Genomic DNA, 202 nt, shown 5'->3' with positions numbered 1-202 from the left:
CCGACTGAAGCTCTGACCAATCAGACGTCCGGACTCCTTAACGACAGAATAATAATTAATAATTAATAATAATCATAAATTTCAGCGACGTTTTAAATCTTTAATAAAAAAGAATAAATCTTCAGATTGAAACTGTTTCTTGTATTAAAGTGAAAAAGTTTAAAGTTTATAATAATAAATATAGTTTTACAGAATCTTTAAT

Source organism: Echiichthys vipera, assembly GCF_963691815.1.
Source record: "Echiichthys vipera genome assembly, contig: SCAFFOLD_146, whole genome shotgun sequence".
Taxonomy (NCBI): domain Eukaryota; kingdom Metazoa; phylum Chordata; class Actinopteri; order Perciformes; family Trachinidae; genus Echiichthys; species Echiichthys vipera.
The sequence above is the reverse complement of the archived record's forward strand: the minus strand, read 5'-3'. Positions refer to the sequence as shown.